The sequence below is a fragment of the Microplitis mediator genome, chromosome 7 (genome assembly GCF_029852145.1).
Source record: "Microplitis mediator isolate UGA2020A chromosome 7, iyMicMedi2.1, whole genome shotgun sequence".
Taxonomy (NCBI): domain Eukaryota; kingdom Metazoa; phylum Arthropoda; class Insecta; order Hymenoptera; family Braconidae; genus Microplitis; species Microplitis mediator.
This window is the reverse complement of record NC_079975.1, coordinates 5,132,987-5,159,761: the sequence shown is the minus strand read 5'-3', so window position 1 is coordinate 5,159,761 and position 26,775 is coordinate 5,132,987. Positions and strand designations below refer to the sequence as shown.

The 26,775-nt window shown below is 28.2% G+C and overlaps 1 protein-coding gene across 3 annotated transcripts in view; it reads left to right on the top strand.

Annotated features, from left to right (window-relative positions):
* The window catches only part of LOC130671614 (GATA-binding factor A-like), a 43,408-nt gene that overhangs the window by 1,030 nt on the left and 15,603 nt on the right, over nucleotides 1–26,775 (top strand). The window contains exon 2 of one of the 3 annotated variants that reach the window (XM_057475618.1): nucleotides 1,446–1,538. The exons of the other annotated variants lie outside the window; for them this stretch is intronic. The gene's annotated coding sequence lies outside the window, so the exon portion shown is untranslated. The remainder of the gene's footprint in view (nucleotides 1–1,445; nucleotides 1,539–26,775) is intronic. 3 annotated transcript variants of the gene reach the window in all.

Genomic DNA, 26,775 nt, shown 5'->3' with positions numbered 1-26,775 from the left:
TTTTTATTTGTAATTCGAATTGATAAAGTAATTAAACTCATTCCTAATTAAACTAAAAATATTGATTCATCAAGAAAAACCATTAGTTGTTTTTCTACTTAGAGATGTCGCAACAAACTTTAAATATTAGCGAAGTATCAGCGGATCTTATAGGTTATGTTGCTATTAATTCACTATCCACAACTTTTTTAAATTTTCAATGCACAAAAAATGAAAAACTATTTTTTATGATCCTAATATACACTTGAAGAAACATTATAACTGAAAATCACCGAGAACATAATTTAGGATTTTTCATTCTGCAAAGAAATCTTATTAATATAAATTATTTAGAATCTTTCCATTTCAAAAAGTCTCTTTCATTGTGATCTTCTTTAAGCAGAAAGCATCATGGTTTTTTCAAAAAAAATTATCTTAATTTTGACCTACAATTTTTGGAAAGCTTTCAATAATTCAAAAAGTATTCAATAACTTTTACTTAATCTTAGTACAAAAGTTGAATTAATCAAAATTACTTGTCATTTCAAACTGTAACATTCCTCCCCCTTTGATTTCAATATAAGGGAGGGCCGAACAAAATAGGGGATAGGCATACTATGCATTTTTCCGATTTTGAAGACCTTTTATCTTTCTACTCGTTTATACATTTAATCAAAATGAGACAAACAGCCATATCGAAAAAAATTTATTTTCAACTTCGGGTATAATGGAGTAGTCTTACATATTTTTAAACAAATTTATTCAGTAAAAATTCAAAGAAGGAATTATCAATATTAATTAAGAGCAAAAGCTCCAAAAAAAAAATTCTCATAAAATTTCAGGATTTTCCATTTTACTCTATGGAGTAAAATTCCTTTTCTCCATTCAAGAATAATAATTTCATAAACAAATTTTAGGTTAGAAAAATTTCTTTTTCTAATTTATTTATGTCCTTTTTTTCAAGTCTACAAGTTTAATGTTTGTTCTAAAAAATAAAGTAATAAATAAAAAAGTGATATTATTTTCCGAAGGTAGACATATTGCGTAGGTTTAGGTAAGCTATCTGCAAGCTATAAAGCAATTGACGTCTACTCTTTAACGTGAAGAATAGCGAAACAATACAATGCTATCTACATGTTATTTTTTTTTTTTTCACATACTTTGTTTTGCTTTACTTCATTTATTTTGTATCATTTATTAACTTTTTTTTTTTCGATTACTAAATATTTATTAATGTACAACGTCATATGCTGATGATTTTCCGTATATATATATATATATATATCAGTCTGACAAGTGAATTTATACTAGTCCGTATGAATCTGGTATTTATATGCGGGTGTCACACTAATTTTATTTAAATGCAAACGGCTTTTTTTCCGCCTCATAAAGTCATATACACATAATATTCATTATATTATATATATATATATATATATATATATATATATATATATATATTATAGGTGTAAAGTATGTAAGGCTGTAATCAACTGAGGGCGGAAGTTTAACAATCTGACCAGATAGTTGCTATCATTATCTTTCATACGCTGATAGATGTATGTAGTTTTTTTTTTTTTTACTTTTAACTCATCCTATAAATATATATATATATATATATATATATATATATATATATATATATATATATATATGTATACATTTAATTTAATGGTTACTCATAATCAACGGTTTAGAAAATTAGATCACTAAATTAATTTATTAAAATTTTTTTTCTATATTTTAATTTTTAATATTTTAGAGTCAAATAAAGATAAAATATATAAAGTAAAAGGCATTATAAAGTTATTATTCTCCATAAAAGGGGTAATCAAAATTACAGTGTTGTATGAAAATAAAATTCCGCTGATTTTTTCTTAGAGAAGAGCAAAATAGAAGAAATTTTTTTTAATGGAAATACTCTAAACTAACTTATACTAATAAATTTTTTTTTTTTTTTTAGCGAGACGTGATATTTTTATCATAAATAGTATCAATATTATTGACTAAATTAAACTTATCATTACTACTGACTAAATATAATAGTAAAAAATAAGTGTATGGTAAGAAAAAACTTGGCGCTTCATATACAGAATGAAAAATCTTCAAATGATTTTTCGGTGATTTTTAGTAAGAATGTTTTTCAAATGTATGTTGGGAAGATATAAAAATAGTGATTTATTTTTTTTGTGCATTGAAAATCTAAGAAAGTTGCAACATGTGGACAGTTAGTAGCAAGATAACCTATAAAACCTGCTGATTTTTCGCTATTGAAAGTTTATTGCGCCATCTTTCCCAGTAGAAATAGAACCAATGGTTTTTATTTGTGTATAAATTGTCTTTAGCTTCATTAGTAGTAAGCTTCAATAATTTATTAATGTAAATTGTACAAATGAAAATGTATATCATAACAATTTCCATTACGTTACAGTCACGACGAAAAAATATTTTCGAAACTCAGTGCTTGGGTTAAAATTTACCATCACAAATTTTGTAATGGAAATAATTATAGTTATTCATATATATTACTATATATACTCCAGATATCCATAGCTCTGCATCCGCTGAGCTTTCATTAGTTTTCTCAAACAATTTCTCTATCAATAATATCAGTATCTAAACTTGAAATTCATGAAATATATGTTAGCTAATAGAAATAAAATTAATGATAATTATTAATTATATATAACAAAGTTTCTAATTTAACTGTTTTAACTTTCTCAAAATTTTTTTTAAATGGATTAGGTTTTATTTTACGAATAAATTAGTTTTTTTTTTAATTATTATTAAGAGAGACCTGAAAGACAAGAGATGATCGAAAGACATATGAGACACTCAAGACGATTTAAGACCACTGATGTGACTGGAAGGATAGAAAAAATAAGAAAAATATATATATGTATATATATTTATATATTGTCGTGATATTGGTTAAAGAAGAAGACAAAGAGAAAGAAGACACCGGCGATTTGAAAGCCACCTTCGGAGTTTTTAGGCCTAATTAGTTGTCGCCCGTCGTCACGTTTGTAAGAGTATATATATGTATATATATATAAAATTATACTTTTAGACGCCTGATCGTTTTCAGCACAACGTATTATAGAATCTGTTAAAGTCACCCGACGGTCACAAAATCCTTCTTCCGCCCTCCGGATTTTGTTCATCTCTCTTGTACTTTTATTTTTTTTATTTTGTCTACATACATATTTTGCCTTTTTTTTTATTTTATTTATTTCCCATCCGGTCGTTTGACAACGCGCTTCATTCTTAATCTTTCTGTCCCATCTAACCAAAAGGAAATAATTATTAGTTAAATCAAACAGTTGAATTTATTTTATATTTTAGTTCCATTTTATTAAAAATTGTCGATAATTGTTGACAAAAAAAAATTAATGTGTCAGTATATCTCAAAAAAACCTATAGATGAATTTTCAATCTACGAAAAAAAAAAATAGATTTTTTTTTTAAGTTCAATGATAGCTGGGTTAGATAATTTATTATAATTAATTATTAACATGGAAATTTTTTATTGTTTCTTTTAAAGACGAAAAGTGAAAATAAAAATATCGATGTAAAATCGGTAGAGCGAGAGGTTTTTTGAATTGTATATATTTATAATTTTGTAAAAGAAGAGAGCGACTAAATTGGTTAGAGGACGAAAAAAATAAATTAATGGAGGGTCGCGTGTCCGACGGGAAATAGCGGAATGATGACGCGCATTCATTTCTACCGGCGGGACCCAATCCTTCGTTGATGACACGAACATGTCTCACATGTTTATATACCGTATTAAATATATATATATAGGAAAGTATGAGGACAACTCAAAAATGCTCGAAGATTCGAAAATCTCTGACTATTTTAACACTGCAAACTTACTATATATATACATATATACCTTTATAATATTTATTCATTCGTGTTTTCTATTTATTTATTTTTAACACTTTCATTTTTTGCTGTCTTCTAAAGTCTTTTTGCCGTTGCCGCTTCAGACGCCTACATGCCAAAGGATTGATTCGCTAGATGACCATCGATTGAGTTGCTCATGTCTCGATAATAATCTTTCATTATTATATTTTTCTTTTATTCAAATCTTGTGTTTCTGAATTTCATTTCTACTTTTTCATTTATCATCTTCTCAAATTAATTCGCTTGCCTGCGATTTAAATTTCTTAGTGTCAATATCCCATACAAAGTTTGGAAATTGGCCCTAGATTGGGCCATTACTAGACCAAGAATGTCGATTAATGGCTCAGCAATAGAAATTTTCATTGGCCGATAAACGGCTTATAGTCGGGATGATGACTATCGGCCGATTAATGCTAGCCAGCAATCAGCCAAGCAAGCAAATAGATTTAATTAATAAAAAATTTTATTTTTATTATCCTATTAGAATTCATGATCATTAACGTTTAAACTATTTAAGTGGGGTAAAATGATGTGAAAAAAACTTGGTGAAAATTCTGCTGGGCTCTGGGCGCGAACTGCCGTCCTTCTGATTGCTGGGTCTGAACACTGGCTACTAGACAAACTTACTAATGTTGAGCTGATACTTTAATATGATCTACTTAGTCAGTCTACTTCAACAACAATCAATCATGGAACACTGATTTACTAACAGTAGCCCAACGTTGCGAACCGATAATCGGCCAGTCGTAAGCAGCCATTCATTGGCCAGCCATCGACAGTGTCGTTTAAAAAATTAAACGGCTGCTGGTAATTAACCGTTTGGGCCATTACTAATTGCCAATGCTTGGCCGAGTGACGGCAGTCAGACATCGGCCGATCTACGGCATTTTTTCCATTAACGGCGACTTTGTATGGGAAACTCTCCGCTAGGTGGCATATTCGTGTGCTCATCTCACAAGTAGAGTTATTACTTTTATAGTGTAAATAGAAAAGCGTCTAATAAAAGATAGCTTTTAAGTAAATCCGAAAAATCGTAACTTGAAATTACATAATCAATAACCGTAAATATAAACGATAATAATAAAAAATAAAGACGATTAAATAAATGCATTAAATTATATACAAGTTGAATCGTCATCTATTTTCACAAATAGCTTCCTACATATAATAACAATAAAGAGATCATGTCTTTTACGATAATTGTACAGAGCTCGACATAAGACTCATATATATATATGTATATATCTGATCAAAGTAAAGATGTTTTAAAAAAACATAATTTCGATAACAATTTAAATTTACTTTTTTTTCTTTTATTTAAAAAAAAAAATAAAGTCAAAGTACTGAGATCATAACAAATAAATGTAACTGAGCAGACATAACACTGACAGTTATAACGCTCTGGTACCATTTGCAAGATCGTTTACTCGTGATTTCTTTAAATAAAAAAGTTAATGCCGGTTCTTGTGCTCGTGTCATTGGTTTCCCATCAGAGTTGTGAGCATCGTCGATTGACTAAAAGAGAACTAAATATTAAGTGTTTATACAAATTTTTATAAATATAAAACCACTAACGCACGTAATCGTATTCATTCTCCACAATTTTATTTTATTTTTTTTTTTAAACTTAGATAACTTGTCAGATTATTTAGCTTATAACCTGTAGATCTTGTTTTATCCATAAATAATTGAAAAAACTCATTAGAATATTTTCCAAACTCACTTTATTTTTTTTTGAGAAAAAAAAACAAATTTTGAATTTTTTAGTACCGGTTTAAAAGCAACTGGTGATATTTATTTAATTTAAAAAAAAAATTCTCTATCTCTATACTTGAGTCTCATAAATTATATCAACACCTCGAGGCCTCCGTGGGTTAGGTCTGGAAGCCGCGAGATGCGCCCACGTTAATGTGCTCTGATATCCTTTGCTTAGCTAAGCTGAGTATATATTTGATCTATGATATTATCCTGTCTATAGAATCGACAAATAACTACCTCTCACATCATCTACTTAGCTATATAAATATATACTATTTAACATTTAATAAGGAATGCAGGGCAAGTTGATCCCTAAGTAATCAGAATTTTTATTTCATTATCAGTTTGGTTTAAAAAATTTTTAGTTCTTAATTATTTTTTTTCTGCATATTTGTAGGGGAATTGAAAATTTACATTCACTTGCTCTGCTTTTGTGTTACTGATTGCAAAGAAATTAAATAAAAATGGGTACATGTACTAAAGTCTTGCATACTGTAAAAATTTGGCAGCGAAGGTGAGTATAATGTTAAGATACATAATGGGAGTCCACGAGTTAATTAAATATTCCGATCAATATCTTTAGGTCTTTTATTACACTCCTGGTCTCCGTTTTATTTATTTATGAATACGAATAATTAACTCCCATGAGTATATAGATTTTATGTGCACAGTAAAAACTATATATTTAATCGTTATTTAGCTACTAATTAATTGAAGTATTGTTTAAATTTGTTATCTCTCATTTAAATTATCTAATTATAATTAACTTTTTTTTATATGTCTATTTAATTTATTTTATAGATTTTTATATACATCTATACATTAGAAAACCAGTTACAGAACTTCTAAGTTGGGAATAAAATTGAAACCGATGATAAAGTTGAATTTTAATTAGACTCTAATTTTTTTTTTATGTTGCAAAGTCTGTAAATATTTTTAGATAAATTTTTCTTATTTACTCTGATAAAAAACGGAAGTGCATTTGGAGTGGAAATGGATTTTATTTCAATTCGGATTTACCCATATCCTGAAAAATTTCACTTTGATTAAATAAATATTAAAATCATCCTCCGGGTTGACTTTGAATTCGTATCCCTAGAGGAAATTTTTCGGACTTTTCTCTGAGAAACTCTGAAAAAGTCTTTAGAACTTTGAAAAAGTCTTTAAAACTGTAGGACTGAGTTTTTCAGAGAAAATTCCGAAAAATTTCCACCAGGGATATTTTTTCAAAATAAATTTAATTTTTCAGTTTTTTTTTTGTTAAAAATTTCGAATTAATTTTTTCTTCCCATAAAAGCAATAAAAGGAAATAAAAACAAATTTTCAGGTTTCAGCATTTTTAAAAAATATATCAACGCATATTTTTCTTAATACTCAGGCCATTAACTTCAGATAACTATATTATTTATCAGTATTAACCAGTAGCAACTAATTAATGCGTATTGATAAATATTTCATTTTATTAACTATTTAATGACTATTATTATATATTTTAAAACGCCCCTTGAACGATTAAATTAACGCGTACTAAAAGTAACCACGCAAATATTATATTAAGTATTAAAATATTTTCATGCTCAATAATCGTCACTTTAAAACCAACAAACAACATCAGGATCACAAGATCAGCAACTGTAAATTTACAATAAAATCTGATAAAATCATGTCTTGGTAGCTTGACATCGAATCTAAGCAGTTATCATTACCCACACACACACACACATGCACATGGATATATGTATATATATGCTTAACGAATATCACCCGTATGAAATATATGCATACATACATACATATATACAAAAGTTGCAGTCACAGCTTTAAACCCGTTATATCGGCGGGACATGGCAATTAATTAGAGTCTGTCAGCTGCATTAACTGCCTAGACACTAGGCCAATGCAAACACCTTATTTCTATGAGTTATAATTATTTTAACTAAATCCTCCTATCAATTCTTCAATTTATCGATTACATTTAATTTTATATCTTCTTGACCATTTTTTCATAACTTAGTAATAAATATTTTAAAAATACACCCATGAAAAAATTCATTACATCCAATGAGATCTGATTATAACAATGTAGGTTTCATATTTTAAATCTATACATTAATATCACTTGATCTATTTAAATTAACGAGTGTCTCTTTAGATCTCAAAATTTATTTCAACTTCCCGGTATGAAAATTGACGTTTTTCAAAAAAGGGAAGTAATCGGTTTCGGTTCGATTTTCGATAATCGAGTTTTCATCAGATCTCGACGTTTTGAGGACCTAGGAAGATATTCTGACCATTTTCAGATGGACGTCCGGCCGTGTGTGTGTGTGTAAACTTTTTTTCAAAAGGGCTCACCAAAACTTAAAACTGCACTGAAAAAGAGAAATATTTGTCCGAAATAAATCAATTTATTTGTGGCTTTTTTTTTGAATATTTCTTAATGACAAATAAATATATTTGGTACAACAAAATATGACAGTTGATTCAAATAATTTTATACTTTGACGGAAATGTATAATTTATTTGCGGTAAGTAATTGATATATTTGTGGTAAAGATATTAAATTCGTGACAAATAATCTAAAATTTGGAAAAACTATACATATATTTGAAGCCCTTATTTATTTGTAGCAATTGGATCATTTCTTTACCACAAATAAATTACTTATTTCACGCAATTAAACTACTCAAGTATATTCACAATTAAATATTTATTTAGCCATATCCAAATATACAATATCTTTAGCTCAAATAAATCTTAGTTTGCTCAAATAAATCTTTTTTCAGTGTGATTAGATTTACAAGACGATTTTTTAGGTTTTTTTTTGCATAAGCGTAAATCGTTCGACCGATTTATTTCTAAGTTTAATCAAATCTAAGTCTCCACAAACTCTTTCGATTGTCATAAAGCACATCACAAGTCACGGCTGCCCAATTTCAAAACACAGTAACTGACAAAAATAAAATTTTTGAAACATGTTTTGAATCATGTTCACAAGACTCCACTGGAACTAAAAATACTAAAATATCGATTTTGAAAAATTTTTCCCTTGTGTTTTGAAATTGGGCAGCTGATCAGTCGATTTGTTCCAAAAATATCGTCGGTCAAAAATTGCTTTTTTTCAACGAAATTTATACTCTTTGGTCCAACCGTTTTTGAAGCTCTAAGAGCTCAAAAATTTACCAATAACAACATTTTTGAGCTCTCCAAGCTCGAAAACAGCAGAGTTTTGTGGTTGGCCCACAGTGTCAATCGTTTTTCAGATTTTCTCTTCTTTATGAAAAGCCCAAAAAGATATTTATCAAAACAATTGTATTTTTTTTTACTTTCTCTAAATTGATCTAAAGAGATTTCCAAATCTATCCATATATATTATTTATGTATATGAAGCTGTGAGAATATCAGTAACTCGTTATATTTATTAAGAATAATAATGATAAATAGAATAATTAAAATGATTTATAATATTATATAAAAATAATAAATGATGTTATTAATTTCCGGTATCTCTCCACAAAAATATTATAAAGTTACATTATATATAATATATACATATTTCATGTATGTAGAGAAGAATAAAAAGAGTAAATAGAGTAAAAGAAGATCTAGAGAAGTTTATTGATAAGATCTTACGTGGGAATATTGATTGAAGTGAGATAAATAAGAAAGTATTAAATTCTTAAGATACTAGTGAGTCAAGAGTATTTAATATGTAATTTGTAATCCACCTTCATGTGTGTGCATGTGTGTGTGTTAAACATAGTATAATGAGGATAGAAGGATAGCGAGATTCTGAACGAGTTTGTGTTTTAGATTTAATCATCAGCTTGTATGTAATTACTTAGAAAAATTTATTGCTTTATTGATTGACCTATTTTTGAAATTATTTCAATAGACTGCTTATATTTTTAATTATTCAACTAAAGGGTCTGGTCTATTTATCAAAAAAAGTAATTGATTTACTCTAAAATGTTATTCGTGTTGAAAAAAAAATGAGACAATAAAATGCAAAGGGAATAAAAGAAGAAAAGCGAACAGCTGATGGCCGCGAATCCATCAAGAAAATTCCATGTGCTTGCAAAGCGTAAGAAGGAAGGATTTAAATATTCAAGTTATTCAACGGTGGCTAGTCCACATATCTTAGGTAGTACTTGAGGGTTACGGGCACATTTATACCTTTGGTGGCTTCGTGTGCGTCAACAATTCTTATAAATTTTTATTTATACTGTACTAGTATATATATTTATATATGAGATACACGCGACGCACATATCAGAAGATACTTAGAGCGATATTCGCCCAGTAGCAACTGGTGCATTAATTTAAGACCAGTGAATTATTACGAGCTAGTAATTGCCCTCGGTTTTATTTATAGTAGAGGAAAAAACGAAATATTAAAAATTTATATAAAATAATAAGTGGAATTTATTATCAATAATTGGAATTTTGATATATTTGATGCAAAATAGTTTACTAATGTTTGAAAATTCACAATTATTGTAATAATTTTTTAATGTCCTAATTTTGAAAATTTGAATTCTTTTTCTAAAAATAAATGAAATATTGCACGGAAAAAAATGAACTATATAAGTTGAGAATGACAAGTAATATAATGATAAAGTGATCAGTAAATATCATCATTCTAAATAGTAATTTTTTCGTTTATGATTCAAACGTGAATAATTACAGGATAAGTATGAAAATTTATTGTCTATGTAAAAAAAATTACTATTTGAACTTTAAAAATCGTAACTGATACTTAGAAAATAGACGACACGTATTATAAAATTTACTATTTGAATGTTAAAATTTCCCAAATTGACAACCGGGTTCCGGGTTATAATTTCAAATAGTAATTTTTAAAGTTTTTTTTTTCCGTGTGCTGTTAGTTGATAAGAAAGTCTTATTGATTAATAATTATTGTCATTATCATACTTATTGTAAAAAGCCAATTAAATATAAAAAAATTCCTATTCGAAAATTTCCAAAATAATTAAAAATATTTTTTAATTTAATTTTACTTAAGAACGACTTTGACATAAATATTTCATAAAATTTATTCAAACCTCCCCAATAATGAGATAAATAAATTTGTTTTTTTTTTTCAAAATTTTGTTTTTTGTTACACTATAAATTAAAGTGTATCTTGAAGCAACGAAAATAATTTTTTTTTTGTTTTTTACTCCACCCTAATATGTCAAAATTTTAACTCAAAAATATACAACAAATAAATTTTCAACCCTAATTTTTTACGTGTATAATTTTATGTTTAATAATTTATTATATAAATTTTTTTTTACTATCGATTTATTGTTCAGTGCCGATACTAAAATTCAGGTAAACGGGAACTATAAAATTTTTCATAACTTGATATTAATTTTAACCTTTGGCGGTTTAATAAAAAAAAAAAAATTAGGTAAAATATGTATTAAAAGGTATTTTAGTTCACACGAGGTCAAATATATATAAATGTCAAATTGTATTTATATGTAAGTAGTACTGAGGAGTAAAGTATATTACAAGGCATTCACCTTTCCCTTATTTTATATGACACTTATGATGTTATGAAAATAAATTTTATGAAAAATCGTTTTATAATTTATTATTATTTATGTGAAGAAGCAAACATATTAATTAAATTATTAGCATATAAATAGTTAAATAGATATTGATCAATTGTTAATTTATTTTTATTTCGTAACTTGGCTATTTTCAAAATGTATACAGTAGGTATGTAAAAATTGAAATATATAAAATTATGGTGCTTATTAATTGCATTAATTAAATGATGTAATGCTCATTTTTTCAAGTGAATTCAATTTTATGTTCATTTAAATGCATATAAATTACAGATTTTACTGATGCGAAATTAATATTAAAAACGAGGCAAAATGGATAATTTTGAAAAATATTAATTGACTGTTACAAACAAACAATATTATTATTACTATTGTGCCAAAATTTTCTAAAAAAAATATAAAAATTATTTTCCATTAATTTGTGAAAATTTTTATTGATGGAAAAATTTGAATAAATTTTTACTGAGAGATTGTTAATAAATTATAAAAATCACATATACAATTAACCTGAGTAACTTTAGTCCAGTGGGGGTAATTGTGACTGTCTCCCAAAAGTATGTTTAAATTTTTTCAACTAAAATTTCGATAACTTTGGATTTTATACCGTCTATTGATTACGTGCATTATAAAAATTAAATTATTTTTGTCATGTCAATTGTCAAAAATTTTATCTCAATATTAATTGTTTTGAAAAATAAACTTAAAAAATGCCTCACTATTAATTTTAACTCGCAGTAATTAAAAATATCATTCACTCAAAAGATTTATTTCTCTCTAGTCCGTTACGGTAATTTTTGTCAGTATTCAAATTTTACTGCACCGACAAATTATTTCCGTGTGAAATGTTATGGTGTCATAGTAAAGCCAGACCATGTTGGCCACCTGCAAAAACAGAAATGAACACATGGAAAAATTACTATACCCATAGTAAAATTTCCAATGGTTACAGTAATTTGGGATATTATCGCTGTAAATTTTGGCCATAGTAATTTTTCCATGTGTTTATTTCAGTTTCCATCAGGTGGCTGACATGGTCCGGCTCTACCATGACACCATAGTATTTCAAACAAGAATAATTTTTCCGTAAATTTTTTTTTTTAAATGTAGTCATGTGGGGCAAGTGTGCGCCTTCTTGTCCCACATGACTCTACAAAGATTTTCTTCAAAAATTAATTAAAGCCAAATAAAAAATAAAAATTTCACAGACAAATTTTTTCCCCCTCTTTCTTCTCAACTCTGTTATTATACCAGAATCGTATTACATTTATATAGCATTTATAACCACAAGCTGATAGGAATTACGATACGATAAAATACAAATCAGCGTCCTCAGGCTCCTTGCATTCCAGAGTTATCGCTCTTATAAGCCTGGATGCGCGCATTTGCGTACTTACACGCACGCACATATACTCATTATTTGAATAATCAACGTATCGTTCATACACACATTAAATTTATCATAACAACAATTATAATTATCGAAAATAATTTCCACAAATTAACAATTTCTAACACGCAATTACTCATTTACTTGCTACTTTATACCATTAAATAACAACTACAATCTACAATAACAATGATAATAAAACGACTACTTGATTATTTATTATTCAATTATTAAGTTATTATATTTTCTTTCATCACACATTCAACGATTTTATCTGATGTCAGTGAGAAATTACGTTCATTCATAAAATACATTATTTTATAATATTAAATTAAATATATCTATATCTACATCTGTAGCTTATATACATACATATACGTTGTTTCTACTATAAATATATACAATTATAATTTAATTATTAAAAAAAATCAAATAAATAAAAATTAAATGGCAGTTAAATGTTAATATATTTAATATCTGTGATAAACATTTTTTTTTTATATAGATATAATAATAATTTATTAATGCAAATTATATTATAATAGGAAAAAAATTTATCGCCTTCAACGATTGAATTACATTAACACGTATCGGTCATTAATTTGTTTATTTTGAATTACACTTTCTTTTAAGTAATTAAGGGTCTGAGAATATTTACAATAATCTCAGTAGTTTTATATATAAATACAGAAGAAAAGGATTTTTTGACGCAAAGAATTTTTCCTCGCCCCAAGAAATTTTTTGAATTATAAATTGAAAACAAAAATTTACTTGAGGCAAGAAAATTTTTTCTAGTCTTAAGAAAATTTTTGATTTTATTTCATAATGCAAAATATGTCTTTCTACAACTAAAAAAAAATTTTAATTATTTTTTGCGGTAAATTGAAAATTTTTTAAGTACACGGAAAAGAAATCCTGTTGTTGCAACAAGACTGGGTCCTATAGTATGATTTTTCAGCTACAACAGTAGTCTTGTAGCAGCTTTCTAGTCAAAAAGTAACTTATAGTTTACTTTTCTGACTTAAGTTTAAAGTCAATTGAGCCAAAATTAAGTCAACTTTAATTTTTTTGACCTAAATGTATAAAGTAAATTAACTCATTCAAAAGCAAGTCACAAGTGAATAAAGAATACATTTGATTTCGACTTGCTTTTAGTTAACTTGACTGACTTAGTATCCATTTAACTCAAAAAAATCAAATTTAAGTTATTTTTTTGATGTCCTATGTTACTACAATCCTAGCCCGGTTACTGCTACAGTACTACCCTGTAGTATTTATAAGGCTATCCTTGTAGCAGCTACAATCCTCGTCTTGTTCCTGCAACAAGTCCTGTTACTGCTACAGCACAGTCTTGTAGTATTTACAAGGCTAGTTCTGTAGTTATATTTACAAGGCTAGTTTTGTAGCAGATATAATCCTCGTCCTGTTACTGCTACAGTACTGTCTTGTAGTATTTACAAGGCCAATCTTGTAGCAGCTACAATCCTTGTCCTGTTGCTGCAACAGGATGTCCTGTAGCTGCTACAACACAGTCTTGTAGTATTTACAAGGCTAGTTCTGTAGCAGCTACAATCCTTGTCGTGTTACTGCTACAGTACTGTCCTGTAGTATTTACAAGGCCAATCTTATAGCAGCTACAATCCTCGTCCTGTTATTGCTACAGTACTCTGTCTTGTAGTATTTACAAGACTATGGCTCTGTAACAGCTACAATCTTAGTCCTGTTGCTGCAACAGAATGTCCTGTCGCTGCTACAGTACTGTACTATATTATTTACAAAACTAGTCTTGTAGCTCCTCTAGGACTTTCCTGTTGCAGTTATAAAAAGTTTTGTAGTTATAATGGACTAAGTCCTGATGCTGTTACAGAACAATGTTTTTTTCCACGTAATTATCAATATTCATTTACGCATAAACGTTTTTTAATAAAATAAAACCAAATGATTCATAATTGAATTTATGTAAATATATGTACAGTACATTGTATTTGTCCAATTAATATTCTTCAGATAAATTAATTAATTACAGAGAATTATTAGTAATTATCGCTGATTATTATATCAGTTAATTTTTTTGTTTGTTTTATTTGAATAAATATATAGAGACGACAATATATATGACATTGCGTAAGAGGATTTAACGGGATTAAATTTACAAGACAAGTCCGCTAGTTATGTTTCGTATGAGTGATTCGAAAAAATAAATAGTTGATTAAAAAATTAACAAAACTGTATAAGGATTACTAAGTAACAAAATGTTGATAAAAGTTAATATGTATGTGTATGTATATGTATATTTAATAAATATATATGTAGAGATGAGACTTGTGAATGTATTTCGTAATGCACTCGAGCGAATCTATCCGTTAGTATCAAGACTGCTAGAGCAGATAAGCTTGTAATTTTATTTTTATACTTTTTTAGATCAAGTTTTCACAAAAATAAATTAATAAATATGTATATTTTAATGTATGCATTATTAGTTAATAAAATAATATTTTTTAAATTTTTAAAAATTTTTTCTTTTTAAATATTTGATTTATTTAATTATTAAGTATTAATTATATAAATCTTGTACTTAGTGGAAATGTACTCAAAGTACGAAAAAAACTTAAAACTTATCGTTAATTGAATGATAAAAAGTAAAGGCAGGATAAGTAAAAGTAACTTGAAAAAAAAAAAAAAATGAAATGAAATGAAAGATATATGCAGTAGGTATAGATTCGCGTGCAAAATCCGCGGGCCGTTACTCAAGATTTATAATTACGGGTTTTAGTCGAGTCGCGCGACGACGATTTCAGGATCGTGTGCGCGACCGGTTTTGAGGATCAGCAGGATCGGTGGGCATATATTCACAGCATCACACTTTCAAAACAAAGAGTTTAATAATCTTTAATAAATGGAAAATAAGTTATTTATTAAATTACAAGAAAAAAAACAACAGTTATATAGAGAGGGGAGGGGCCAAAATGAATCCCTGGATGATACTGAAGTTAGCCGACCCTTAACAATTTTTTGATTTTTTTTTTTAGGCAATAAATTTAAAAAAAAAATATTTGAAAAATTTGCACCTGTAGTTTTTAAAATTTTCTACATGTGCATATTTTTCTTTTTTTTTTTGCACCTGATTTGCTGAAAAAAAAAATCCAGAAATTACTAACTGTCTGCTAACTTCAGGATCATATCCCTGGGGCTAAAATGGGCTTACATTTATGTTACAAACAAGACTTTTGTCTTAAGTGCCCCATTTTGCCCCCCCCCCCCTAGTTAATAAATGTAAGAAAATAAAATGAATTTAATTTCTTAAGATTTTCCCGCCAATTCGAAGATCGGCATATTTTTAAAATAGTCTAGAGGCAAGTTGACCTTTTTTTTATTACAAAAGGAGGTGGTAACTGTTCGGGAAATTTACCCACACAAAATATTACTGATAGACAATATAGTATTTGAGGACAAGGCCTAAAATTTAAAAAAATCGAAATTACGCATAGAAAATTTCTCGATATATTTTTTCAATTTTACAGGAGTGGAAAAAAAGATCTTAATTTTCAATTCCTTAAAATTTGCAGTCGAAGATGTGAAAGTTTTCAAGCATAATTAATCCCACGGACCCAAAGCTCACTCCCTTCCTACAGGGGTCGTTTCCTCACCTATTGCAGGCATACCCTTGAAATAAACATATAGCATGGGCCGTATATATTACGATAATTGCTATCAGAAAATTTGAAAAAAAAATATTGTCAAAAATAATAAGAAACTATCAAGAGATTCGCTAATGAAAACGTCGATATGATTTAAAGCCAAGTAATAAACATAATTTATTATCAGTAGTTTTAAATAATGAGAGCATTATAACTGATAAAAAGTGAAAATTAATTAATATTAATAATAATAATAATAATAAAATAGTGATTAAAATTAAAAAGGTGTCGATTTAAAAGACACTACTGGTATTAATATATTTATATATATATGTAAGTTAAAAATATTAAAATGATGACTGGAAGTTAATTGGAAAGTGAGCTTAGTAGTCGAATCCTGGGGCGCGTTTATTCTTTTCTCATTGAGAAAGGCCGTTATCCTGAGGATTTATTGCTAGCTCCTGTTATATCCAGGCTCTCATGACCGGCGACCGGTTGTCCTGGCATAGAGCATTGGGAGTTGGCTATCGCTACACTCTCATATCATCTATATATACATATAATATAATCATGTATTTAAGATCCTGACCGACTGCTTGACCGTGCGATCGAAAATCTTCTCGATAATATCTAACCACTATTAAATCCTTTATTTGTTTTTATTAATGTCTGGAGTCTCGACATCTACAGTTGCCCTACACAGACACTCACACGTAAATACTCGATATATTTTTAAAATTTAGTCTAGCTTCCTTCTTGCTGGTTATGCTGACAAGCTTACAACCGGCAGAACTGCATCCATGTCCACTGCATTTACACTATATACTATAGTGTTATGTAGTTTTAACATTAGATTCCCTCTTTACTTACCCCCGCAATTCAAGATTAAAGATCCAGGATCCAAGATTCAAGTCTACGATCTAATATCCGAGATCTGAGATCTAAATACGACCACGACAAGGACTTGAAAGATGATGTTATAGACACACGCACGTACTCAGTGTCTCGGTACGTGAATTATTTCGGATTAATCAGATCATAACGAGCTGTGCAGCATCCTAGTAGACTTCTTTATATATATTTTTAAATTTTAATAACCGGTCATTCTAGCTCTAAGCTCTTTACGTGCCTGTGCCTTCAAGCGGCTTGCAGCGTACGAGTGTCTTGTCGTTTATACTATTTTTATTATTATTATTATTATTATTATTTAGAATAGTCTATTAATGTATAAGAGAGAGGTCACACAAGCAGTTAGTGTCTGCATTAAAACGATTGAGAGTAGATATATCTTGGCTGTTATAATTTTCTGGGAAATTAATTTTATTAATTCTGCAGCAGGTAATACACGAATGGGCAATCACGCTGATCAACTTACATATATATGTGTTACTTTGTATACTTTTGATCAATATTGTAAATAACTGTTGTATATTGAGATCATTATAGCTGCTTATATTTAAATTTTTTATTTTTATTAGAACTCACGCGGTAGTAGAAATACCGTTTGTGGCCGGTTTTGGAAATTTTTGAAATTTAAATAAATTTATTTTTAAAACGACCGGTGGTATCATTGATTTTGAAATGTGTTTGAAGATATATGAAAATTTTTCTATACTTTTTCGCTAATTGAAATAAAATGTTAAGTTCACGCTCAGTGATTTCGGAGTGATCTAAATTTTATTTAAATCCGCATTCACTCGGATTTTATCTGCGTTTACTCCAAAAATTTGCAGTATGTCCGCAAATGATGTAGTGACCAGTCATTACTTTTTTACTTAATTTTTCAAATCATTTGTTGTCACAGAAGCTGTTATTTTTCTGTTCATTTACTCATAATTGTCCCCAAAACGGACCATTGCAGTAACGAATAACTTTTCGGTGACCAATTTTTAAGAAAATTTAATTATAATCGACCCAATTATCGAAAAAATATTCAACTCAAATAAGTCTAGGCTTCATACTGTAAAAAATTTTTGGAGTGAACGCGGATTAAATCCGGAGTGAAATTGGAGCGGATAATTTTTTTTATTTAATCCCCTTAGTGAAATTTTTTGTGTACCAAATAAAGGTAATTAATTATGTAGGGAAAGTAGAGGAGGGTCGTGGGCCCCTTTAATAAAGGGCATATATATATAATATAAATGTAAGCACATATTCTGCCCATTCCATCTACAAATATAAAAAGTCACTAAAGAAGTGATCTAGTCTCTGTAAATACTTCTATCTATTTATTTTTCCTCTATAAAATTATTGCAAAACAATTCCATCTGTCAGAAATTAATTTTCAACATCATAAATAATTAAACGTAAACATATTATTTAAAAAAAGCAAAAACTACAGTGACATTATTGTCTCAATTCTGTTAACATTACAGTGTAATTTAGTGATGACACTGAGCAAAAATTTCAACTTTATTTTTATCCATTTTTCAGTTATACACCTCTATGTATATATATATACATTCACGTATACACAAAGGAAATAAAGGAAAAAAAATCATATATATGTAGATATATAAAGAAGTAAGCGGTAAGAGATAAAGTAAGAGAAAAGTAGACATGCATCCATATAATATAGAATGCAACAATATTTCAGCCGGCAAGCGAACAAGATTCGCGACAGCGGTCGCTTCGATTCAAAAAAGAACTGACTATTTGCACGGTTACTAACTCGAGCTAACGCTAATGCACCAACGCTCGATCCTTGGAGGGTCACTTCTGCTTTCATATATACCAACATTAACACATAACACATATACATTTACATATATATCCATATATTTAACACAAGGGTAGAAAAGATGCGTATATATATATGCGTATACATATATACATATGTGAAAGATTCGAGAATGCGTGGATGTATGAAGAAGACGACTTTACACTCACCTATGGCACTTCCAGAATGTTCTCAACTTTACCTTACGCTCTTGACAATTAACTGAACAATTCATTTTTTTGGACTTATATGGAATTTTTTATTTATTGGTGGGAGGAATTAATAATTTTGTAATTGGGCCAGACATTTGCCGGGTATTCATTTAGTTCCGATCGTAATTTATCGGGCTGTTAGGGGGAGAAGGGGTTAAATGTTGATGTAAATATATACGGTGGGTTGTGAGAGCCCCGGACAAGCGGCGAGCAGAGACGTTGTTCTCCGGAGAAGTGGACATGGGGACAGAGAAGTCGAGGCGTGACACACCGGGCGACAAGGCGCGGCAAGTTTTATATTATAATTACGCCTATTCTCGATTCTCAGGTGATTCGCTACCCCAACACGCGGTCAATTGAGCGCCGGCGCCGTTTTTAAATTTACTTAACCCTAAACTTGTAAATTAACACAAAAAAAAGTCGGAGGAAAAATAAAAATTGTTTTATTTAATTAATATATGCTGAATATATTTATCGAGCAGATGAAAATTAAACAAACATTTTTTATGCGTTGATTTTTTTTTCAAGACTCAGGGCTGCGAGTACATTGAATACTTTTTCTTTGTTTTGAAATTTTATTTTTATTAAATAGGGAAAATTGGGGTGAAATGAGCCAAGTTCAAAATTTTACTAATTTTGAAAATTGAATTCTTTTTTTTTTTATTATCAAAAATTAAAATTGAAATTTTGAAGTCTTCTGGTTCAGTGAAAATACTAGATATTTTATTTGAATTAATTTTTTTAAAAGGGCGGGGGTGAAATGGACAAGAAAAAATACCTGTAGTTTTTTTCAATTTCTTAATAAAACAAATTGTAAATTTGGTCCTTAAAAAACAATGCAAAATAAAAAAAAAAATTCTCAACATTCCCCAACACTAGTCGCAAAAATTAAGGGATATAAAGTTAAATTATCAAAATATTTATTGAAACCCATAGATTTTTTTTAAGACAAGCGAAAATTTGAAAATTTTTTTTGCGGTGGTTTTCTTCGGATTATTCCGAAACTGGACATGATAAAAATTTTTGAAGTTCAGCTCTGAAGACTAGGCACTTGAAGCTAAAATTTGATTTTTCTATTTTCACTGTACGACTATTTTCATCCCAATTACAGGATTTGTAAAACACTTCAAAATTTGGAATTTTTTTTTATCTCTTAATTTTTGCGACTAGTGTATTTCCGTATTTTGAAATTATTATAAAATATTTTTTAAAATTCCTCAATTAGTTGCGACCAAGCTAATTTTCAAAAATTATTTTGACAACATAAAAAAAAATGTTATCATATTAATTAGCAATAAAAAAACATGCCATGATTTTGTATCATATTTAATTGATAACTATTAAGAAGTAAATACCTCAATTTTTTTTTCTTATTTTCAGAAAAAAGATAATTTTATTAGACTTCTGTTTATTTGTGTTATGTTTTGGTAACATATCCATTAAGCAGCTGTTATGTTGAAAATTCGAGGACAGATATTTAGATATTGCGTGAAGATAAGTTTAAAAAGTGAGCAACAAATTAATAGACGCTATTCATATACACTGAAAAAAATAATCGCTAGCTGCTAGCGATTTTTTTCGTTAGCAGCTAGCGATTTTTAATCGTTAGCTGCAAGCGATTATTTCGCTAGCGGCTAGCGATTTTTTCTTTAGCAGCTAGCGATTTTTAATCGTTAGCTGCAAACGATTATTTCGCTAGCGGCTAGCGATTTTTTCTTTAGCAGCTAGCGATTAAAAATCGCTTGCTGCAAGCGATTATTTCGCTAGCGGCTAGCGATTTTTTCTTTAGCAGCTAGCGATTAAAAATCGCTTGCTGCAAGCGATTATTTCGCTAGCGGCTAGCGATTTTTTCTTTAGCAGCTAGCGATTAAAAATCGCTAGCTGCTAGCGATTTTTTCGCTAGCAGGTAGCGATTAAAAATCGCTTGCTGGAAGCGATTTTTTCGCTAGCTGGAAGCGATTTTTTCTTTAGCAGGGAGCGATTAAAAATACTGTTTTTATCATTAAAATATATATATATATGAATATATATATATATATATATATATATATATAAATATATATATATATATAAAAATACTGTTTTTATCATTAAAATATATATATATATATATATATATATATATATATATATATATATATATATATATTCATATATATATATATATATTCATATATATATATATTTTAATGATAAAAACAGTATTTTTAATCGCTCCCTGCTAAAGAAAAAATCGCTTCCAGCTAGCGAAAAAATCGCTTCCAGCAAGCGATTTTTAATCGCTACCCGCTAGCGAAAAAATCGCTTCCAACAAGCGATTTTTAATCGCTACCTGCTAGCGAAAAAATCGCTAGCCGCTAGCGAAATAATCGCTTGCAGCAAGCGATTTTTAATCGCTAGCTGCTAAAGAAAAAATCGCTAGCCGCTAGCGAAATAATCGCTTGCAGCTAACGATTAAAAATCGCTAGCTGCTAAAGAAAAAATCGCTAGCCGCTAGCGAAATAATCGCTTGCAGCTAACGATTAAAAATCGCTAGCTGCTAAAGAAAAAATCGCTAGCCGCTAGCGAAATAATCGCTTGCAGCTAACGATTAAAAATCGCTAGCTGCTAACGAAAAAAATCGCTAGCAGCTAGCGATTATTTTTTTCAGTGTACCTGTCGAAGTGATTTGAAGTTTACTTAAGTCCATATATATATATATAATGATAAAAACAAGAGAGAGAAACAGATGGCGTCGTTTGTATTATTGGAAAGTCTTGTTTTCAACCAAAAAAAAAAAATAATTTACCGGAAGTTTTTACTTCTTATATACTTTTTTTTTCTTTCTTTTTTATTACCTATTAATTTACTTTAAATCTTATTCATCTTCATTGGTTTAATGATATCGTAACACGCGAATTAAAAAATCAATAATAGTAACAACTTATAATAATGACGTCACAAATAATAATAATAATAATAATAATAATAATAATAATAATAATAATAATAATAATAATAATAATAATAATAATAATAATAATAATAATAATAATAATAATAATAATAATAATAATAATAATAATAATAATAATAATAATAATAATAATAATAATAATAATAATAATAATAATAATAATAATAATAATAATAATAATCATAATAATAATAATAATAATAATAATATCATAGTAATACAAAAAGTCATAGACATATATTGAATGGAATAGCATCATTAATTTGAACCTGATTAAAAAAATTCAGATATTGTAGCACTGGTTACGTTTGCGTATATATGTATATATGTATTATATTTATATGTAAGTATAAATATAAAGTAAGGAAGTGAAAAAAATGGGTATAGTCATCGTGTGATGGTATCAAATGAGCAAAGTTGTATTGCGTCGACAGCGAAAGAGAAAAAACCAAATGGTCTTGCACATGCAAACCGGCGATAACTATTTTCTTAATTATTACTGTGATTAAAAATAATTTTTTATTTTTTTAATTTAAATGTATGGGTATGAGGCTGTCTTATTTATGGAAAAATAATTATTAATTTTATTATTCTTGTGGCATAATTATTATGTAGATTGAGTAATAAAATTATGTTAAATATGTAATTGGTTTTTAATTTTTTCATATATTCAGGAACTATTTTTTTTTACTAATTTAAAATATTTTCTATTTTTATTTTCGATAATTTATTGGGGAAAATTAATTCCTCAAAATAGAGGTGAATTATAAAAAAAAAACTCGTATATATTTTCGAAATTTTGAAGATTTATTTGAGATTTTTAAATTTTATATAGGAAATTCTGAAAAACCTTCGGTTCAAAAATTTTTTGTGGCCTATTTTACCCCAAAATTTAATATACAATTTTTTTTTTTTCGACATCTTGATAATTTGCGATACTGCAATTAGATGACGTCTAATAATTTTCGTACTTTTTTTTTAACGATAAATTAAAAAAAAAAAATATTTGAAAAAATTGCACCTATAGCTTTTTTAATTTTCTACATGTGAATATTTTTATTTTCATCTTTTTTTTAAATTAAACTGTCGGAAAAAAAATCCGAAAATTGTAAATTGTCTGCTAATTGCAAAATGACATGATTAGAATTATTAAAATAATTTTAAAAGGGGTTGAAGCCTAATTTCATCGCTTAGTTAATATCAAAACTTTTATCAAATATTTATTGAGCTAAAAAAAATGGATTTTACTATCGCGTTTTAAATTGCACGCAATATAGGCATTCCTATACAGTGATTTGATCTCAAAGATATGTTTACTTTAACCTCTCTGCACTCGCTTTTCTCACTCGCTATTTAGTTCCCGATCGTCCTCACACGTAGTTCCAGTCATGGGTCCATGCCATGAATGTTCACGATCCCGATTCCCGATCGACCGTTCGTTTCATGTAAAGTAGGCGTAAGTAGGCAAACCGGGTGTCACACGGATCTTAGTGCATTCCGTTTACGTACATTTTAAAATTATTATTTTAAGTCGAAAATAAAATAAAATACAGTAAACTATAAACAACATTTCCGTTAAGTAGATAAATTAAATTTAATATTTTTTTCACCGATCAAAATTAAAAAAAAACAATTATCAGTAAAAAATTTCATTGTTTAATTTTTATTATCTATGTAATAATATATATATATATGCAAATTTAATAATTTATTATTAAAAATATCTATTGGATCGGCAGTTCATGTTTCTGTCGTCCATACTGGCAATAAATTATTATAATGTCCTAGTCGATAGATAATAAATTATCGTTATTGCTCTAATGCTCAATCTGTCGATACATATTTGAGTTTAAAAGATCTGCAGAAAGAAGGAGAGAGAGATGAACTAGTTGGCAAAAATAAAAAAATACTGTTTAGTTTGATGTGTCATAAATTCAATACTATGTGTCTTATATTGCTATATATATTGGCCTAAATACAATTATTTGATTTATTTGCGTACTTGTGTGATAATGTTGTTATTATATAATATAATAAATCAATGGATTTAAATATATTTATAATATATATAAAAATTAATATACAAAGGGCGAGTTTCCTACGTAAAATTGATATAAAACCCACTTTTTATCAATTTTATTTATTTTTTTTATTACTGTGTTATGTAGATCGGAAAAATTTATATGCACGTTTACCTAAAATGGTTTGATGAAAATTAATAATAATAATGTAATTACATATATATTAAATGAAAAAAATTATTGAAAAGTTACGCAAGAGAATTTCGATTTCGTAAAATAGAAAAATTATTTAATTGCATTAGAAGTTTTCCATGAAAAATATAAGCCAATTAACGAAAGTCAACAAATTATAACTGAGAACATTAAATTTTTTCATGCAGCGAAAGTTTAAATTCCTGCTCTATTTAGCGGGAAGAAAGTCGGACTTTTCTATTATGAGAAAACAACCCGTACGGAAAAAATATATATCCGGATATATCCGGGCAAATCTGGATAATGTCGTATATATGCAACATATATATAAATATATGCCTCATATGTGCAGATTTGCCTGGATATATCCGGATATATATTTTTTTCGTATGGGAAATGACAAAAAATAGCGCATGCGCTAGTATATTACCCACCATGGGAGAAAATTAGGACATTTCAGCCCGCGTGTATAATTGGGTATACAATTTTCTACAAGATCAGTACCTGGAAGTTTAAATTATTGCCTCTGTTAGTGGGAAGAATTGCGCTTACGTTAGTTTTTATCATTTGCTTTCTCCTAAAAAAAAAAAAAAACGACTTTCTTCTCTCTAAACAGGGCAGAAATTTTCACTTTCGGTGCGGGTATGGTGAAAAATATTATACACATCGCCTAGGAGGGTAGAACGTCACAATCCACATGTTTGCCACCCTCGCCTTTGGCTTGGATACGCAATTACACACACGGATTGGAATGTTCTACTTTACTCCCTTGGTGGGTAATGCTCTGATTAAACAACTGAATTCGATCGAATTAAACAGAATTGAACTTTGAATTCTATATAATTCTGTTAATTCGGTACCTTACTTAAAAAAGAATTCTGTCTAATTCGGCAAGAAAACCAGAATTTATCCAAATTGAAACGAATTGAAATAATTCTACTCTCTAAAAATGAATAAGTGAAATAAGTGAATATTCACTAATCCAGAGTGCCAATCGAACCACTTTTAGGAATTAGTGGTTCGGTTTGCACCTAGAATTAGTGAATATTCACTGATTTCCACTAATTCATGTTTAGAGAGTATTCTGTTTAATTCGAAAATAATCTTCGAATTTCTGGTTCTGATTCCGAATTAAACCGAATTGAAACCAATTTGAAACTTTTAAATCGGTTTTATTCTGTTTAATTCGAAGATAATCCTTGAATTCTTTTAAATTCTGTCTTACCGAATTTAACAGAATCGAGCAGAATTAAAATTTTTAATTCGGTCGAATTCAGTTGTTTAATCAGGGCATTCTATTAATCAAAAATTAAAAAATATATGCGTTCTTTCACTGGTTAAACGATCATTTACTGTCTCAGTCACTCTATATATAAAATTTTTTATTTACTTATATAGTGCTATTTACTATAAGATACTTGAAGTTTAAATCACCTAATAAGTAATTAAATAACTATAATTACAATTTATCATAAAAAAGATAAACAAAAATAAATTTTTATCACAAATTACTGTTTTCAAACAATATCCGTTTAAAAGTAGTAAATAATTAGCAAAGTCATAAAAAAAAATCGTTATCGTTTAAAACTACATATATATGTATAGATATCAACAATTTGATGTTTGCTTGTTTTTTTAAACAATATGAAATAAAATAAAAACATGGTCATAATAATGAAATATATATAGCAAGTTGTCATTTGACCATTACCTGGATTTAAATACAAAGTTTTTTAATCATGACTTAATTACATCCGATTAAACATGTCACTTTTCAGACTTGTCACGTAATTTATAAAACAAAAAATGTTATCAGTGAGGTTTAAAAAATTCAAACTACCATTAAAAAACTACTGTATATAAATATTGATTTTAAATAAGATTAAAAAGATTAAGTCAAACATATCCAAATATATACATATATACAGTTAAGAAGGCACGTGCCGAAAAGTAACTTTTGAATATACTCTTTTTCAATTCCATTCCATTCCTTATAACTTATAACACTCTACTCGCTACTATATAGTACATATATATACCAACATCACAGCGTGATCCCCAAATTTTATCTCGTGTTTGCATCTTGGCTCGGATTACCTCTCGTTCGCGCCTACTCGCCGACGGACACTGGATAGTCCAGTCAATGAGTCGAGGATAAAGTATTAGTAATTTTCATTTTCATAAAATCTCATCAGTCATTAAAATCACGGAAGTGAACATCTCAGAAAAAAATAGATTTTTTTTTCAAATTTCCCGCCAATTTAAATAAATAATTATTCCCCCACTCACATGTATAATAAAGTTAAAAAAAAATAAAAATTGTTTTCATTACTTGCAAAGTGATTTTGGTTGTTTTCCACAGAATTACTGACTATTAAATAATTTTTATTCATTAATTTTTTTTGGTTACTACACTAGCGCTATT